General features: G+C 37.8%; 1 long non-coding RNA gene across 2 annotated transcripts in view; it reads right to left on the bottom strand.

Annotated features, from left to right (window-relative positions):
* Positions 1-9,152: 9,152 nt before the first annotated feature.
* The window catches only part of LOC129479466 (uncharacterized), a 30,866-nt gene continuing 20,462 nt past the window's right edge, over positions 9,153-19,556 (bottom strand). The window contains exons 4-5 of one of the 2 annotated variants that reach the window (XR_008656689.2): positions 13,529-14,391; positions 9,153-9,891 (exon numbers count right to left, since the gene is read on the bottom strand). This is a non-coding gene — a long non-coding RNA (uncharacterized lncRNA). Of the gene's footprint in view, positions 9,892-13,423; positions 14,392-14,556; positions 14,595-19,556 lie in introns of those variants that run through there. The other variant, XR_010120278.1, reaches the window with a different exon arrangement.

The raw sequence follows: 19,556 nt of genomic DNA, 5'->3' as shown, positions 1-19,556 counted from the left end.
AAAAGACGGCATCCTACATAAAGCTCGAAAGGGTATACCAGAAACAAAATTGCCCCCACAGCAGACAACAAGAAAATTTGCTTATCTTAAAACTTGGCACTGGGTAAAGGAGAAGGAAAATCTCCCCGAAAGTTTATAAGTACAAGCCAACTCTTATGTGTGAGTATTGCTGCCTGAGTTTTACTACCTGGGTGGTCTGGAAAAACTTCAAGCTGAGAATTTAGTTTAAAGTGGCCCTCCTTCAGTAGTACCCGTGGGCATCTGGCAGAAACAAATGCAAATCCTCTTTAAATGAACTCCCTTCAATCTAGGCTTCAAAGAATTCCCATAGAAATATGAATCCACAGTTAAGAAACAAAAGCACCATGAATGACACCCAATACAAATAATAAGCTTCTGAATATCACCCACAAAAAACTTTAGTCAGGTACTAGAAAGATGATACAAAATTTATATACAGTTTGTAAGGATTAGATGAGCAGAAAAGTTACATAGTCATCATTCACAGATGATGAGTTTTTTGCATAGAAAATACAAAAGAATCTGCATACAAATTAGAATTAAGCCTTTTTAGCAAAATTGCTACTTATAAGGTTAATAATTTAAAAATGAATTTCTTTATAGCCACAAATAAAAACAGGTAACATTTACAATACTATAAACACATTAAATACCTAGGGATAAATTTAACAAAATATGTATAAGATCCGTACACAAGAAAATCATAAAATTATTGACAGAAATTAAAGGACGTTTAAATAAGTAGAAAGAAATACTATGTTTATGGATAGGAAGATTCAATATTGTAAAGTTTTCACTTTTATTGTAATTGGCCCATATATTTAATTCAATTACACTCAAAACCCAACAAGGTGGGGTTTTTTGTTTTGTTTTGTTTTGTTTTTCGAGGTTTTTTTTTTTTTTTTTTGAAGGAGGAAGGGTTGAAGAGTGGATAGTGGAACTTGGCAGGTTGCTTGTCAAATATATCAGAGCTGGCTGATCAGAGCTGAAAATCAGCTGGGAAAGCATAGGCTTTAAATACATGATGCTGAAACAACTGGTTGCTCCTATAGGAAAACTCAATTTGAACCCCTATCTCACACCACATGCCAAAAAATCTATTCTAGATGAATTAAAGACTTAACTTTAGGTAGAGCTTTAAAACTTTTGAAGGATAATATAAGAGAATGCCCTTTTCAATTAAAGGAAAGGAAGGGTTTCTGAAGCTATGTTGAAAAGCACAGATAGTAAAGGAAATTATTAAAGTCAACCACATTAAAGTTAAAAACTTCTGTACATCAAGAGATACCTAAAGAGAGAAAAAGAAGAGCCACAAACTGGGAGAGGGGATTTGCTATGCCTTTGTGACAAAGAATTAGCATCCAGACTACATAAAAACTGTAAGCCCATAAAAAAGAATACAGCCTAATTTATTTTAAATGGGAAAAGGATTTAAATGGGCACTTCACTGAAGAGAGAACACAAATGGTGAAAAAACATATGAAAATATGCTCAACTTCATTTGTAATCAGGGAAATGCAAATTAAAACCACAATGGCATATTATTTCAATCCCATTAGTTTGACAAAAGTTTTAAAATGTCAAATAACAAGAATGAGAAAAGATGTGGAACTACTGAGTTTTTATACACTGTTAGTGAGACTGTAAATTATTTCAACCATTTTGGAAGAAAATTTGCCATTATCTAAAAGGTTGAAAATGTGCATGCTTTTGATCCAGTAATTTTGCTTTTGATATTTGGCCAAGAGAAATTCTTATACGCATGTACTGTGACACAGGTACAAGGATGTTCATAGTAGCATTACTTGTAATAGCAAAATCTATTCATTAACAGGAGAATAGATTTAAAATATGGTATATTCATATAATTGAATACCATATAACAGTAAAAATGGATACATTGTAGCTATGTGCAACAACATGGTTGCATCTCAGGAATACATTGAGTGGAAAAAGCAAGTCACAGATCTATGCAGTAAAATTTCAATTTATATAGTTCAAAACCATGCAAAATCACATATTATATATGTTCAGGCATATGTGCGTATGGAGACAAAAGTGACTCCATCTTGGATGCTAATCAACCATGTTGACTTCTGATTAGCCCCAGTCCCATGAATGCCTCCTGATTTCTGTTTTAGTTACTGTCCTTAGTGTACAAACATGTACTCCTACTTTTAGATCAAAGCAACCTTGATGTTATCGCACAAATTATAGGCTGTGACGCACATAGCATTCTCACCTGTTCTGGAGGGTTGCCTTTCATTGTCTTGCTGGAGCACGTATACCTTTTCCCTGTGGTATAAAGCCGTGGTTCTGAGGATTAACAATGCGGAGATCTGCTTGTCTTGTGGCCACCCAAGACCACGCTTCTGTTTGTAAGTTCTCTCAATAAATCAGCCAATACTGACAAGCTGGGTTTATTTGCCTCCTTCTTTGGTTTCTCAGCTCCTTTGGCATTTGGGGGCCACTTGGCTTATGTGGCCCTTTCATGGAAAAATATGCATGTGGTAAAATACAAACAAAATAAAGGGAATGATGAGTAAAGAAGGATGAGATTGGAGAGGGACATATAGAGGATTAGATATGGTGTTTCTTAGGATAGTGGCTACATAAGTGATCACTGTATTGTTTTTAAAAACACTTAAACATTCATTTTATAAATATTTTTGTATATATTTAATATTTAATAAAAATAAAACTCCAAAGATCTTTGGAGTTGAGGAGATGAGAGGTTTATCACAGCATTATTTCATGCTGGAAATTGGGAAACAGCAAAGGTCACATAAGAGACTGGTTAAATAAATTAAGGTACGTCTATACAATGGAAGAGCATGCAGCAATGACGGATGATATGTTAGAAATGTACGTACTGATAGGAAAGATATTCCTGGTAGAGCAGGTGAAAGAAGAAGGTTACAGAACAACATTGTATCTCATTTGTATAAGGAACATATAAAAATACACATAGGTAAGAGTATAAAAAGTGACGCCTATAATCCCAGCATCTTGGGAGGTCAAGGTGGGAGGATTGCTTGGGGCTGGGAGGTCAAGGCTGCAGTTAACTATGATTGTGCCACGGTACTGCAGCCTGGGCAACAGACTGAGACTCTGTCTCAGGGAAAAAAAAAAGTGTTTAGTAGGTACAACAAAAAGTTAACAATGTTGGGATCTGGGGGTTGATGTTAGGATTTATTTAATTTATTTTCTTAATTTCTCCTAGTTTGCTACCACAGACATTATTACTGTTACATCAAAACCATGTCAGAGAAAGAATAACAAAGAATGTCTAAGAAAAATCAGACAGAAGAATGTAAATATAAAATATTTGGAAGTGACTTTCACAAAATATGCTTCTTATTCTCTTAGAACTAAAAAAAGACTTGATGATAAGTAGATGTGTGTGTGTGTGTCTGTCTGTGTGTGTGTGTGTGTGTGTGAAGTTTCTGGCTAAATATAATAAAGTTAAACTCTTCCCAATTTAATTTGTAGGATTAAAACAATCCCAAACAAAATCCCAGTGGATTTTTTTAATTGATAAAATGGTTCTAAGGTTCATCTGGAAGAATAAATGGGACTATTAATAATATAATTCTGAAAATTAAGAAATAAGAAGTTAGACTTGCTCAAAAGGATATTGAAACGTATGAAAGTGACAACCCTTTCCACAATGACAGTTAAATAGGAAGCTCTTAAACATCGAATAGAAAGTGCTTAGGCATCAACTTTGTACTTTTAAAAACAGTATATGATGAAGTAATTGTAACAGAGAAAGGGATGAATTATTTAGTAAATGATGTTGGAATAATGGCTAAAGAAGGATAAATTTTCACCTTAAACTATATTCTGAAATAAATTCTAGAAAAGTTAAAGAAATATAAAAAATTAAAAGCATTATAAACTACAAGGGAACACAGAAAATATGTAACAGATTCAGGATGTCGTAAGTCACTAAATCCAATGACTGTAGCACCAGTTGATAGTCTTGACTGCAAACCCTTTTTTTATTCCCTTTGCTTCCTTTGGCTTTCATAACACTTCCCTAATTTTTCTCTTACCACTTTGGCCACTACTTCTCCAGTGACTTTGCAGGATTATCCTCCTCTGGAGACCATTATATGTTTGAGTTCCTCTGGGCCCATTCCTTCTCTACACTGTCTCCCAAGGATTCTCATCATGCCTATGGCTGTAGTTACCACCTCCTGTCAGGTGACTCTCAAACTCCAGCCTAACCATTTCCAACTTTTCAGTATTAGTCAGGATCCATGCAGGAAATGTATGGCACATTCAAAATGGGTAATTAAGAAGACTTTAGTTAAGAGATCATTTACAAAGGGTTTAGGGAAGGCAACAAAGGATAATGGTACAGTATCTCAGGGAACATTACTACTTTAGGCCTAAACAAGGAAGGAGGTGGAAATGATTACTGAATGAGAGTGAGAGAGAGGAGGAGGTGGCAAAGGAGTGGTAGAAGTAGGAGAAGGTGGGGAAGAGGGACAGGAGAAGGAAGAGGAAGAGAGAATGCAGTATGGAGATAATATGGAATAAATAATCGGCCTCCACGCTCTTCCTTCAGTCTTCTGCTTCTACCTCCCATTGGCTGAACCTAACTAGAAGAAAGAGAACATGGGAACCAGGTGCTGAGGATACATGGGATGTTGATGCATTTCATACAGGTCAGTCTGTCTGGATACAGCAGAATAGAGAAGGGCGGAGGGTGGCTCTATGTGGGAAAGCAGAAGATATCCACCTAGCATTCACCTCCTACCTGGCTTCTTCTCCAGGACATCCCAAGAGCATTTCAAACTCAACAGGTCCAAGATTGAGCTCATGAATTGCCCACTGCATACCGTCTCCTCTCAAAAAACAAACTAACAAAAATCCAAACTGGTTCTTTGTCAGTGTTTTCTTTCTTTTTTGTTAACAAGTTTATTTTCTTGCATTTCTTATTTTAAAAATTTTACTGTATATATTTAAGGTGTACAACATGATGTTTCGATATACATATAGAAAGTAAAAAGGTTACTATAGTCAAGCAAATTAACATCCATTATCTCACATAATTACTTGTTTTTTGTGTGTGGCACCTAAAATCTACTCTTTTAGGGAAAATCTCAAGTACAGTACAATATTATCTCGTGGAGCCCTCCTGTTGTACATTAGATCTTCTAATGTTATCTTATGTCATCAAATGCTATCAATGTCAGGTCTGAATTCTCATTACCATGGAATGGATTAAACTGGGGCAAGAGTAGGAGCAAATAGATCAATGAGGAGGCTGTTCCATTAGTGCAAGCAGAAATGATGATAGAATGGACTAAAGCAGTGTTGGTAAATATGAAGAGAAATGGACAGATTAAAGTGAATAGATTAAAGAGATATGTAGAAAGCAAAAGTGATAGGATTTGGGGGTTTGATAGAATTGGATGTTGGGGGTAAAGGTAATATGGTTGTCAAAGATGACACCATAGATTTTAGGAAGGAGGCAGAACTCTTTTACATGGATTTATTAACCCTGCATAGTCGGCTTCTCCCAGCTCCATCCCCCAAACTCTCAACATTTCCAGCTTCATCTTATAGCAAGCCCCTCTCAGGATCTGGTGACATTTACTTTCTTTCATCCCTCATATTTCCTGTTCTTGTTCCTGAGCAGGACCTTTGCACCTCTGGTTCCCACTGCCTGTAATGCCCTTACCCAGCTACCTAACTCCTTTTCATCATTCATAGTTCAATCACCACTTCCCCAGGGAAGCTTCCCCTGATTTCCTTAGTTAGGCCTAATTTTCCTACTAGAGTTCTCATATATTGTGTACCTTCTCTTTGTAGGACCTTCCACTGGCAGCTCACACTCATTTGTGTGGCTTTTCAGTTTAATGTTTGCCTTACCCTCAATCCCCCCACTAGGATATAAACTAGGATATAAGACAGGCACTGTATCTTTTTTGGCTCACTTGTGTATTATAGCCTGGAACCTTGTGGTTGCTACACACACACGCACACACAGACACACACACACACACACACACACACTTATTACTGAATGAATAACAGTAAAAGCAATGGAATATATCACAAAGAAAAATACTGGTATATTTAATTACATTAAGACTATATTCTTCTCTGCATTAAATAAGACTACATAGCAAATAATGAACAAGCGATAAACTTGGAGACATAGTCATAATATACAGACAAAAAAGATTACACCCTCAGTAGAGTTCTTACCACATCAACAATAAAAATACTGATAATGCCTAATAGGAATTGGCAAAAACAAAATAAAAAACTCCAAAAAATCCCATAAAGAAAAAGGGTTCTGACAGCTTCTCACTGTAAAAATTGGAAGCCCAAATCAAACTAACCTAAACACTAAGGAAATAATATATTTTTGCATGTAACCAGAAAGTCAGGTTGACTTCTCTGAGGTTCACAAGATAACACCCAGCAGCACGTGGGGACAATACGCTTTCCTGTTCACATTCAGCAGAGGAGAAGTGGAATCTCTCTCTCTCTCTTTTTTTTTCTTGGCTCACTGCAACCTCTACCTCCTGGGTTCAAGCGATTCTCCTGCCTCAGCCTCCCGAGTAGCTGGAACTACAGGCACCCGGGACCATGCTCGGCTAATTTGTGTGTTTTTGGTAGAGGCAGGCTGGTCTCAAACTCCTGACCTCAAATGATCCACCCACCTCGGCCTCCCAAAGTGCTGGGATTACAGGTGTGAGCCACCACACCAGGCCGTAGAATCTCTTTTCTGGCAACAAAATACAAGTGCTTCTTCTCAGCCTTATTGACTCAGATTAGGACCAACCTGGATTAAATCTCCTGTCACAGGAATGCTATGTTTTGATTTTGAACCTTTCACGAGCCAAAGAGATTGGATTACTATGCTTGGTTCAATAGTAATCAGGACTCATTCCTAGAGCTGGGGTCAATTCCAGAAACTACATTGTTGTTGAGGACTGAAACACAATGTCCACTGTAATTGGCCATAACCATAGGAAACAAATAGTCAACTGTAGGAGTGAGGGAGATAGAAGAAAATAAACACAGCTGTGGGGCATCATTTTTCAACTCAAATTTAAAGCTGGCTTTTAAAAATTACACCACTCACTGAAAATGGATTATAAATTGATTTAACTTTTCTGGAGGGCAATTTGGCAATATATGAAGCACCTTTAAAACATTTATGACAAATTTTGGAAAGTATACATATGTGTAGAAATAAGGAAACACAAAAATGTTAATGTGGCTGCCACTAAGTGGTAAGTTTATAGATGATTTTTATTTTCTTTTTAATATTTTCCATAGTGTTTAAAAACAGGCCTAATTACATTTATTTAAACACAAAGAACGTGGACAAATTCCAGTCAAGAATATCCTCTAGAAGCTTGAGAGGCGGGAAAAGTAGTTTGGGGGATTTATTTGCTCTCTCAAGGTGATGAAAAGAAAAATATCTGAATCAAAGAGTCTGAATTACGGAATTCTCTGCTTCTGGGGTTCTAGTGCAGCCCCACCGGTCTGGAATTCAGGAAAAAAGATACAAGGCATAAAATCCCACAGAAAGTTACACAGTTGCAACAGAACATTTAGCATTTATTGCTTGTTCTTCTAATTAAACCTCTAATTCAACTCACTAGGCCCTTGCCTGCTAGCTTTAGTGAGTAAAGTTGAGGCCATGTGACTGGACTTAGCTTGATTTAATGTCATGTTCATTGAGGAGAATGGTTGGACATTTTTTAAAAAAACATGAGCATAGGAAATATCTGAAGTCACTTTTAACACTACTCTGAACATGTAGGATAAAGGAATGTGTGTTACTGAACTGGGATTTCCAATAGATATTTAACCCAATGTGATTTGGTGATGATGTTCTTTCTTCAGATTTAATTTCATAATTTCCTCACTTAGACCACTCCCTCAGTTCTCTTTCTGTCTTAACTATCACCTCTAAGTAACATGGAATAAGTCACTTAACCTCTGCTGTATCCTTTCAAAAATAGGCCTCTGTCACGGAATTTCTTCTCTCTAAACATCTCTAAAGTTCTGTTGGTGTGAAGAATTAGTAAGTCTCTTCTGGTTATATGAATTTAAGAAAGCATTTAGGTTAATGAGGGAATATTGAATTTTAATGGTCCTCCCTTAAAAGGCTTTACAAAAGATTTTTTAGCTAGATGAGGTGGGAATATATATGCTAGCACCAGATTCCACATATCAGTCATCCAGCAGTTACAGCAAGCCAGCAGCTCTGCCTGCGCCTGCGTTGGCCATGAATAGACAAGTGAGGACTGCAGAGGCAGGAAATATGGGGTTAGGTTGATTTCCCTCTATTAGCAGCAGCTTAAACCGGCATGCTGGGCAGCACTGTCTCCTATTGGCTACAGCTGCTGAGAGCAGCAGGCTGAGGGTTGACCTATATCTGTCAGGTGTAGGTCAAACCCTGAATTTGTTTGTTGCAAACTTCAGTCTTCTAGAACACCAAGTTTCACTTGTGCTCAACCACATACAATATTTTTATCAGAATCTGTGATATACTCCACCTGCGAAGAGCATGCATCTGTGGGTTTCCCTCTCTGGATTCTTTTGCTTTCTTTCTTGCTGCCTCTCCCTCCTGTCACCCTCTTACCATTTTTGTCCCCTGCTTCCGTGTCATCCTCTGGCTGAGAAGGGTTGAGATGGTCACAGCTGTGCTCCTTCTAGTAATCACAGTAACACCAGCCCTTCTCTGCCTGCCCCAGTTTCCATCTGACCAAGCTGTGCCCATTCCTTTCAGTTGCAGTTATTGCCCCAGGTTGGCACAGCCTGTGCACATATGTGCTCTTCTGGGCCACCATGGGTTTCAGAATGTGTCAGTTGCTAATTACAACTGCAGCTGTGGACAGAAATACAGCACACATTCAAAATGTGGGTCCTAAAGTTCCTACACAGTAAATGTTTCTTGATAGTTTTAAGGCCATTTTTTTCTTATTTTTTTTTTGTAAAGATAGACTCTAAGTATTTAGACATGTATTTTTCTAGATGAGAGAATAAACTACTTGAATTTTCATTTATTCAGCCACCATCTAACTGTGACAAAGGTCCTTTCCCTCTGCCTTTGGTCTCAGTCAATATATGTATGTTGTTTTGAGACTTAATTGGTATTACGTTTGTATTTATTTACACCGACATCACAATGTGAAACTTATCATAGTCAGTTCTGCCTTCATACTAAAGCATCAGTACACTGTGGGCTTCCACTTACAATGCGGAAAGACCTTTTATCATTTCTTCACTGAGGCCTTGTAGTAATAGTAAAGAAGCCCAAATAATGGAAAAATTATTCTAGCACCTCAGGTCCCCAAGCATACGAACTACATCACAGTAATTTCAGATGGAAAAGACTTATTAAGTAATCCCACTGATTCTCTGAGGACCTGCGGTGTTTTTTCCCTCTCCAACAGACTGATCTACTTTTTAATGCCTTTTCCAATTGTAAATGGCACAAGTGATGGGGTTTCCACCCTTCCCAAGGGATGGTGCCATACAGCCTATAATAGATCTCTCCATTAGGGCATGTGACTCGTTCAGCTGCCTAAATCATCTTTGTTTTGACTTTCATTTCCATCACTCCTCCTGCTGTCCCCTTGGACACTAAATAATTTCTCTCTGTCCCCGCTATTTACACCCTTCAAGTACTTGTTGCCAATGAGCCAGTCCCGTTAGAGCCACATGGTCATGCTGGGAGACTTGTCTCTTTCATCTTCCCTCTGAAGGCAGTCCCTTCAGACTTATAAATCATATTTGTTGCTCTTCAATGAATGCCCATCAGTTTCTTAATAATTTGTCTCATTTCTTTGTTACTGACGCTGCTCAGGAAAATCTTTGTCTCCGTTGCTGCAAAACAAGAAAATGATGGTAGCAGAATCTCTGCTAACAGAAAATAGAGCAGAGCTTTTCAGCTACCAGGTATCTTCCTACCCAGGACAATGGAATCATCTAATCAGTTATCTTTAACTCTCTTACTTGGGGTGCACAATTGCTATGTTAACAGGTGTTAGGTGTGCACGTGGATACAGGGATAGTTCATCTATGTTTTATCTGGCCAGCATTTGTTGTGTGGTATTTAGTTAATGCCCGTTAGCTGTTTAAGTCATATTTCCCCACCAACCTCAATTCCCAGTTGGAAAAGCTTCCTTGAACTCCCTCAAGAGAATGCTAACCTCCTCCTTTCCATTACTATGCCCATGTTTACTGATACTAAATTGTGTGACATCAGTGACATCAGCATCTTTGCCAGAGGAGGAATTCCTTTGCTATGAGAGAGGCAGAGTGCGCCCTTTACCTTGAATGAACATGAACGGTACTGCAAACCAGGAAATTCTGGCAGTGGGTTTTGTAATTCCAGGGTTAATAGCGTTCAGCCTGTCCCGTCTGTACCCCTCTCCAGAGCCTACTCCCTGGCTACTCTGTGTGCTTATACACCATCTAAAGTACTGAATTTAATAAGGTCTGGCCTACTATGCTCATTGTTCGTATTTGTGCGATAATAATAATACCAACATAGTGCTTCACAAACTTTTTGTCTAACTGCATCATCCCATTTAGTAGTTACAACCATCCCGTGAGGAAGGAATTATCATCTTTCTTTCACCAGGGAGGAAACTGAGACTTAGAGATGCTCTATTGCCCCAGATTTGACAAACATCCTATAAATTCTCCTTTGGAGTCCCTCTTGTCCTCTCTCTGAAATCACTGGAGAACATGCTTTCTGAGCAGTATGTGAAGAGGCGCTAACTGCATATAAGTTCCTAAAGTCACTGAAATGCTGGCCATGGCATAATGTTTATCTGTGTTCTCCTTTTGGCAAAAATAGAGTAGCTAGACATCATCCACAGTTTTATATATGAATCCTATTATCAGTAGGATAATTCAGTTGTTACTCGATGACAGAAAGAGTATATAAAAATTTTAAGAAATAACTTGCTATCTCTTCCTAAACAATAATGTAATATTATTAGACATGGACTAAAAGTGAGCTTATCTATTCAAACACCAATTCAGACCTTAAGGGTATCTGTTTTTCCTGCAAAGTTGATGAGATTATACACCTAAGGTAAAAGAAGAAAGAGCTATGTTTCAATAAATGTTAATAACATGATTTGAAGAAGCAAAGAACCGAAAAATACTGACTTTTATTTATGAATACTATAAAAAGCAGAAATACAATTTTCTACCAAATACATGGTGGTAAAGGAGGCACAGCAGCCTAAAATTATGTTAATAGCTAAGCAAAAGAGGACATTTTATTTTTTCTACAACTGATTTTCAAATAGGCTTACCAATATTTTAAATTTGGCATAAATGTGGTTATGGTAGGAGAAAAGCCTGTACTAAAAGGGTTTTATCCTTTAACAAACTGAAGTGACATCAAATAAATAAAAGACTCTCCAGCTCCAGCAATCTGAAGAAAACCCAGGTCAAGAAAATTATGCATTTTGTTGTTACCTGTACTAGTAGTCCATTCCTTTTTATTGCTGAGTAGTATTTTATTGTATGGATAGTACACAATTTGTTTATACATTCACATATTGATGGACATTTGGCTTCGTTCCGGTTCAGGGGTATTATAAATAAAACTGTTATGTATATTTGTATGCGAAACAAAGAAGAAAAATAAAATTATGCATTGGCCAGAGAAGGCAAATTGCAAGTTTATGCATATATTGTCCAACACATAAAAATGTGTAGAAGTCACCATGTTTATCAATAGGGAGGGAAGAATTATTTCTTATACATTAGCTTGTGGGCCCCCACTGCCTCATGTACGGCTAACTCTAAATTGGGCTTTGTGGCTGGACTGGATGGTGCCTGTAACTTTGTAGGAAAAAAATTAAGCCAATGCATCTTTGAAGATACATCCTTAACTATGCCAGCTGTACCTTACAGTACCCACTGTTTAACTGTAAAAAAAAGGGGGGGGGGAAGGGAAATGCTATCATACTTACTGCTTTTTAAAATTACTGCAAATGCAATACATGCTTACTATGGCAAAATTTAGAAACACAGAAGAGGAAAAAACAAACTCAGATACTTTTCATTCCAAAGTAACAACTTTTGACACACCCTTCCAAGCCTTATATACATACCTATATATGATATGTGTGTGTATATATATTCATCTTTTTAAAACAGTAAGTTTTGGGTTTAAATCTTCCATAGTACTAACTAATTCACTGCTTTGTCCTTTAACTTAAGATCTCTGAAGCCCTTGTTGAAGAACTGATGCTGTTTTGGGCTGATATAAATAGGGTGACAAAAATACTTTAGTTATGTTTTAAAAAATGCATTTACTTTAGATGAATCTTATGAGGTTATAGGTCTTTTAAAAGTACAAGACCTTTTATAGTCAAACCTTGGATAAATATAATGCCTAAAAAATGTATTATATCTGTTATTATGGACATTATTAAGGTAAATGAATCTTTTCCAGGGGCTGCAGTGTGTCATTGAATTCTAGCACAATACAAAGGGACTGAAACTGACTAGACCCAGCTTTATGAGGTTTGGGAGTGAGGCAGGAAAGACATAGCTGAGTTAGATGCCAGACCTAAGTCACTATGGATGTCATTAAGCTCACTGTCTTTACCCAAGAACTTCCTCCTGACAATGCTTTTCCTTTTTGCTCACAAGACCAGACGTTCTAATGAATTTTTCTTTAGCATTTTCCAGCTTATCCTAAGATAATTCACAAATATTAAAACATCTATGATGTCCCTATTGAAGAGAGTTCATCAAATACCTCATGATTTGATTAATTACTTCATCAAATCTAAGACACCATCATAAATTGTGCCATTATTTTAAGTGGTGCCAAGAAAAAAGATGCTGCCAATTAAACAACAACAAGCCATTCATTTAAAATTTTATCCACATTTCAGGGCCAGGCACAATGGCTCACACCTGTAATCCCAGCACTTTGGGAGGCTGAGGCAGGTGGATCACCTGAGGTCAGGAGTTCGAGACCAGCCTGGCCGACATGGTAAAACCCCATCTCTACTAAAAATACAAAAATTAGCCAGGCATGGTGGCAGGGGCCCGTAATCCCAGCTACTGGAGAGGCTGAGGCAGGAGAATCACTTGAATTGGGGAGGCGGAGGTTGCAGTGAGCCAAGATCGTGCCGTTGCATTCCAGCCTGGGCAACAAAAGCTAAACTCCATCTCAAATAAAATAAAGTAAAATAAAATAAAATTTTATCCACATTTCAGAGATGTTAAAACGTAAAAAAGTTTCTTATAATAAATAAACCGTGGCATTTATTTAACACCTACACATTTCACAGACAATATTCAGTCATATACCATGAACAGATTTTTAGCGCCCACTGCATAATAGGTTATGAACAGAGAAGTCCCAAATTAGAATGGATATCTTTGACATTTAATTCATTTATTTATTTTTGGATTGAAATAAGAACAAAAGTGTTCATATTTTAACATGTATGTTTCTATAGAGAATATTCTGTTTCCATACCTTACATTGCAGTCTCTCAGTGGGAGCAGAAGCCTTCCATGTGATCTTGAGTGTCTTTATCTCGTTGTAATTTGTCCTCAGAGATAACAAAATTCTCAGTTAGACTGCCCTTTTACCTTAAGAAGCGTGACTGAGTTCTTTCCTTTCATCTTCAGGCTGCCAGTTAGTGACTTAATTCAGTTTTAATAAATTCATCAGGCTTGGAAAATGCAGATTCATTCCAATTTATGTGTATTGTATCTTTTGCTGGGCCAGTCTAATCACCAGATTTTACAGATGAAGAATGTGAAACTCAAGCCAGTTAACTGATTCGTTCCTAATCATTCAGAAGGGGTTTTTTCCCTGTCACAGACAGTCTGTCCAACACAAAGTCCAGTTCTCTTGAAGTCTCCTTTAGTCTTAACAGATCCAAATATGTTCTTTCAGTTGCCTGAGAAATCCATTCTCTTCTAAATTTTCTTTTTTTTTTTTTTTTTTTTTTTTTTTGAGACGGAGTCTCGCTCTGTCGCCCAGGCTGGAGTACAGTGGCGCAATCTCGGCTCACTGCAACCTCCGCCTCCCGGGTTCACGCCATTCTCCTGCCTCAGCCTCTCCGAGTAGCTGGGACGACAGGCGCCCGCCACCACGCCCGGCTAATTTTTTGTATTTTTTAGTAGAGACGGGGTTTCACCGTGGTCTCGATCTCCTGACCTCGTGATCCGCCCGCCTCGGCCTCCCAAAGTGCTGGGATTACAAGCGTGAGCCACCGTGCCCGGCCATTCTCTTCTAAATTTTCTGAAATCAAAATTCATCCTCTTTTTAACATTCTGCCCTGTATTGGCAGATCCTGTTTGTTTTCCAAATTTAGAGTCATACATTTTTCCCTAGGGAAGAGAAAAAGATATCCCCCATTTATCCACAAGAGTAATCTGCTACCTGGAATATATACATAGAACCACTACTTGGTCAAATGTAAATTAGCTCTAAGTGGGAGAAGGTAAGGGAACAACCTTTCATAGACTCCCATCCTTTCCCCTTTGAATTTTTACCTTGAATTATCTTGTTTTCTTGCTTTAAAATGGATTATCTGTAAAGCATGTGATAGAAACAGAAAGAAACATAAAATAAATGTTTAAAATGTGAAATTTTGATTAAGTTAAAGAATCACACTGAGCTTATGCAAGAAAGTATGGGATCCTATCATCATTGGTGGAATCAGTTTACCCAGCTATGTCCTAAATGATTATGGTTTATTGAGCCACCTCTGAGCACCTCCCCCTCTTCCCCAGTGTCCTGCTTCCTTGGGCCAAAAATAAACCTGTTAGCTGGAAAACAAGCTAGATGAGTGTATTAGTCCATTCTTGCATTGCTATAAAGAACCGAAGACTGGGTAATTTATAAAGAAAAGGTTTAATTGGCTCACAGTTTCACAGGCTGTACAGGAAGCATGATGCTGGCATCTGCTCAGCTTCTGGAGAGGCCTCAGGAAACTTACAATCATGGCAGAAAGCAAAGGGCAAGCAAGCACTTCACATGGCCAGAGCAGAAGGAAGAGAGGGATAGCGGGGAGGTGCCACACACTTTTTTTTTCTTTTTGAGATGGAGTTTTGCTCTTGTTGCCCAGGCTGGAGTGCAATGGTACAATCTTGGCTCACTGCAACCTCTGCCTCCCAGATTTAAGAGATTCTCCTGTCTCAGCCTTCTGAGTAGCTGGGATTACAGGCACTCGCCACTACGCCCAGCTAATTTTTGGTATTTTTAGTAGAGATGGGGTTTCACCATGTTGGCCAGGCTGGTCTCGATTTCCTGACCTCAGGTGATCCGCCCACCTTGGCCTCCCAAAGTCCTGGGATTACAGGCGTGAGCCACTGTGCCCAGCTGCCACACGCTTCTAAACAACCAAATATTATGAGACTTCACTATCATAATGACAGCACCAAGGGGAATGGTGTTAAACCATGAGAAATTGCCCCCTTATCCAATCACCTCCCACCAGGCCTCACCTCTGACATTTACAGTTTGACATGAGATTTGGTGGGGACACAGATCCAAACCATATCAGTGAGGCTGGGCAAGGCTTGACATAACCCAGAAAAAACTTTTTGCTGAAAAAGCAGAAAAAGCTTGACTAGCCTTAAAGGAGGTGGAATACAGAAGGCATTAATTAGGAATGGTCCTAGAGGGAAACATACAAGGGCTTCTGAGAAGATGGTCTAAGAATGAGGTAGAAAGGAGCAAAGTTGATATGTGAGGTATAGTCCCTAACGGCATTTCTGAAATGACTGCTTTTGGCAGAAGACACCCTTATTCTGCAATTTAGGAGAACATTTCCCATTAAGTCGTCTGGGTTTTTTTGCTCCCCCCATAAAAATAGTTCTTTTCTTAGAGTGGGAGACAAACAAGTCTAAGTTTAAATGTTTAAAATCCTACTCATATTTCTGAACCACTTTCTTATCAGTTATAATTGTAGATCTTTCACTTACTAGGTAACTGAGGTTTGTATTTTTGATCTTGAAATGTGATGCCAGACCCAAACCATATTCTTTGAAATCATCAAGTTAATGCGTCCTCAGCAAGAAATGTGACCCCCTACTAAGATGATTTCCCTTAAAAAATGTGGGACATTTAGCCATTCCAATTTCACCAAATGTAGATTTAATATATTGAGGTCGGGTGCTGTGGCTCATGCCTGTAATCCTAACACTTTGGAAGGCCAAGGCAGACAGATTACTTGAGCTAAGGAGTTGGAGATCAGCCTGGGCAACATAGTAAAACCCCATCTCTACCAAAAATACAAACAATTAACTGAGTGTGGTGGTGTGTGTCTGTGGTCCCAGCTAGTAGGGAAGCTGAGCCTGGGAGGCGGAAATGGCAATGAGCAAAGATCATGCCAACGCATTTCGGCCTAGGTGACAGAGTGAGACTCTGTCTCAAAAAAATAGAAAATAAAATATATTGAGACAAGTTTGTGATGTGTGTGTGTGTGTGTGTGTGTGTGTGTGTGTGCATGTCCAAATGTATAATGATATTTGCAAAGAACTTAGATGTGCTTTTTCTTTGTATTATAGTAAAGGACATAGCTAAATTCAAAGCTGCTTTTAATCACAAATAAAAATAAGAAATTATCTTCAGAGAGACAAATCCAATAAATAAATAATTACATAAAAATAAAAATTCAAATAACATTGTAATTACAAAGCTCTAACATTTTGTTGATATTGCAAACATTTTTGGTAATATAAACAGGAAAAATGATTTTAAAAAATTGAATTATATTATGGCTTCATTTCCTGTTTTCATTACTCATTAAAACCTTGATAAGTATGGAGAATAAAATGAGCTATATAATTACAATGTGTCAAAGATTCCTTTAGATGCCATCTACATTAACTGCAAGACTATTTTAAAATGAAGTATGTGTGCCAGGTGGCTGATAGGAAATTCTTAGATCAACAACCATTTTTTTTGTAGAATTTTTCTGTTCTTTAGCTAACAATAAGAACATAACTACCAAGATAACATTTATTGAGTGCTTACTATGTTCCAGGCACTGAGCTAGGCCTAGCTTTAAAAGTATTATTTTATTTACATCATAAGATGTAAGAACCCCATGAGCCAGGTATGATTATTATCTTCATTTTATACACATAGTATCATGTGCTTAGCTGTGTGTCTTCTGTGTGCCTTCTGAGTAGAGGGTTTTAGGCAAGGGCTAAAAGAATTCTGGTAGTTATATATGATAGTTTAGCATAATAAGAAATTATGGCCAGATGCGGTGGCTCACACCTGTAATCCCAGCACTTTGGGAGGCTGAGGCAGGCGGATTGCTTGAGGTCAGGAGTTCAAGGCCAGCTTGGGCAACATGGCAAAATTCCATCTCTACAAAAAATACAAAAGTTAGCCAGGTGTGTTGGTGCATGCCTGTTGTCCCAGCTACTCAGGTGGCTGAGGTGGGAGGGTCACCTGAGCCTGAGAGAGAGAGGTTGAAATGAGCCATGATTGTGACACTGCACTCCAGCCTGGGCAACAGAGTGAGACCCTATCTCAAAAAAAAGAAAGAAATTATATGAAAAGCTAATTTTATTTCCAGTGTTGGACAGAGTGACAGTTTGCTGCTAACAATGGGCTCTATGCTATTTAATAAATTTTCCCCACCCTATACAAAATTCCATTCCTAATACAATGTTATTCTATTCTAAAGTTTAAAACCTTTGCAGAAAATTATTTTACATGTGTGGTATGTGCAAAGTATTCTTGCTAGTAATATATGTAGGACATGTTCAGTTTAGAAAAATGTAAAGAGGCCCAGAGATGAAAATAAAAGTCATTCTTTATCCCAGTAACCACAGGGAACCACTATTAATGTTTTGGCATGTGTCCTCTCGCTTGTTTTTATATATGCATGTGTAAATATATATTTACATTCAATTAGAAACATACTTTACAGTTGAGTTTGGTTTTTCTGGTTTTTCAAATTCACTTGATAATATATCATTGACATTTTCTTATGTCATTAAAATTTCTTCCACATAATTCTAACAATAACACAAAATTCCATTATATGGATATACTCTATTAGACTAATTTCTTAATGTTGGATATTTAAGTAGGTGGAGGAAACTTTAAATATAAATAGCTAAAGTCTTACTCATGCTATAGGCCTCAGATCTTTAATGATTAAAAAAATGTGCCCAGTAAAAGCCTTGGACTAAAGCTCTATTGATCTGAATTTTAATCTAAAATTGCAGGGCTGAAGGTGGCCTCAGAGGAATATAGTCCATTTTTCTATTTTCAGATAGGACTATATCACTATCCTAGATATATGTCTCTAGAAACTATTCTTGAATGTAATGAGAGCAGAAGATTTCATAACACTGCCCAATGTAGCATTACAGTGACTTGGTCCTGTAGCACAGACTCTGGAAGTAAACAAACCCTAAGACCAAATACCAGGTAAAGGACTTTGACCTTTGACTTTGACCTTGACTTTTCTACCTCCTCATTCTTGGTTTCTATCAGTCTTGCAGGGTATCTGTGAAGATTCCATGAGATAAAATACATAGAGTGCATAGCAGTGTGAATGCTGAGCATATGCTTTTATTTACCTTGTTCCTCTTAAATCTTTAACTAATTTCCTTACATTCTTTCTATGATGAAAAATCCCCAAACACCAATATCTGTGGCACTAAATATACCTGAAGGCCATGACTAACCCCTCCTTGAACTTCTTCTGCAAACTAAATAAAGCTAAATCATTTGACTTTTTCTAGCATCTACATTCATAATTCTTTATTAAATGTAAGACTATCCTAAATTGTGGGACCCTAAATTAGGCAGGATTTATTATAATTGCTCTGGGTGGTGATAGACATTGTAGTGTAAGGTATAAGAGTACACCTTATTTATTGTTATGTTGATGCCACTATAGCAGGAACTTGCTGGATTCTTATTTTAATTTCTTTCTTTCTCTCTCTCTTAACTTCTCTTTTTCTTTTTCCTTTCTCCTTTCCTTCTTTTCTTTTCATTTTGTTTTTTTTTGCAGACATGGGATCTCACTCAGGCTGGAGTGCAGTGGCACTATCATAGCTCAGTGCAGCCTCAAACTCCTGGAATCAAGTGATCATTCTGCCTCAGGCTCCCAAATAGCTGGGACTATAGCCATGCACCACCATGCTTGGCAAGTTTTTAAATTATTTTTTTAGACATGGGGTCTTAATACATTGCCCAGGCTGGTCTCAAACTTCTTGTCTCAAGCAATCCCTCCTGCCTCAGCCTCCCAAGTTGTTGGGATTACAGGTGTGAGCCACAATGCTTGGCTTGAATTCTTAAAAAGAACTTACGATGTAAATTCTATGATGTAAGTAAGTAACTCGGGTTGTACTTGTAGGCCATCATGACAAGGATGACTACTTTTCTGTGCTGTACTTATTTCTTGGTTCTGATTCTTTATCTTACTTAGAAGCAGCTCCTTCATTGTTTCAAGTTGGTTTCATTAATTTGAGTCAGTTTTACTCCTATGGTGTTATCTATACACTCTTTCTTTTTAGTT

The sequence above is a fragment of the Symphalangus syndactylus genome, chromosome 3 (assembly GCF_028878055.3).
Source record: "Symphalangus syndactylus isolate Jambi chromosome 3, NHGRI_mSymSyn1-v2.1_pri, whole genome shotgun sequence".
Classification (NCBI taxonomy): Eukaryota; Metazoa; Chordata; class Mammalia; order Primates; family Hylobatidae; genus Symphalangus; species Symphalangus syndactylus.
The sequence above is the reverse complement of the archived record's forward strand: the minus strand, read 5'-3'. Positions and strand labels throughout refer to the sequence as shown.